This window comes from Manacus vitellinus, unplaced genomic scaffold (genome assembly GCF_001715985.3).
Source record: "Manacus vitellinus isolate BGI_N305 unplaced genomic scaffold, ASM171598v3 scaffold_184_pilon, whole genome shotgun sequence".
NCBI lineage: Eukaryota > Metazoa > Chordata > Aves > Passeriformes > Pipridae > Manacus > Manacus vitellinus.
In genome coordinates this window covers 44087-44963 of record NW_021939290.1, presented here as the reverse complement: position 1 = coordinate 44963, position 877 = coordinate 44087, and positions in this window count along the sequence as shown.

Below are 877 nucleotides of genomic sequence, written 5' to 3'. Positions count from 1 at the left end.
TCCCTGTCCCGTAACCCGTGTCCTGTCCTATCCCCTCCCTGCTCATCCCTGTCCTGTGTCCCGTCCGGTCCCATCCCTGCCCATCCCTCTCCTGTGTCCGGTCCTGTCCCATCCCTGCTCATCCCTGTCCCTCGTCCCACCCAGTCCTGTCCCATCCCTGTCCCGTGTTCCATCCCTGCCCATCCCGTGTCCCGTGCGGTCCTGCTCCAGTCCCATGTCCCATTCCCGTCCCGTGTCCCATTCCCGTCCCGTGTCCCATTCCTGTCCCGTGTCCCATTCCCGTCCCGTGTCCCATTCCCGTCCCGTGTCCCATTCCCGTCCCCTCCCGGCGCTACCGGCACCGCAGCCACCGCTGAGCGCTGTTTAATGACGGAACGACAAACGGACATTCCCAACTTAAATTCCAAGCACAGGAAACCTCCAGCTCTCCCCGCCAGGAGAAAGGCTTCACTCCCATTCCCTCCCATTCCCGGGAAATCAGCGCCTTTTCCTTGGAAAGGGAACTGGCACCGCCTCCAACTCCTGCAATTAACCGTGTAAGTCCTTCCAGTAATTAATTAACCGCTTAAGCACTTCCGGGTTCTCCCAACACAAGCGCTGGAAGAGACGCTGCACTTTGGAATTGCACATGGATATAGGGCAGGAGAAATCCCTGCATTCTGGTATGGAATCTGGAGTTAAAGGCGGCAGAAATCCCTGCATTCTGGTATGGAATCTGGAGTTAAAGGCAGCAGAAATTCCTGCATTTTCTGGTAGGGAATCTGGAGTTAAAGGCAGCAGAAATTCCTGGATTCTGGCAAGGAATTTGGAATTAAAGGCAGCAGAAATTCCTGCATTCTGGTATGGAATTTGGAATTAAAGGCAGCAGAAATTCCTG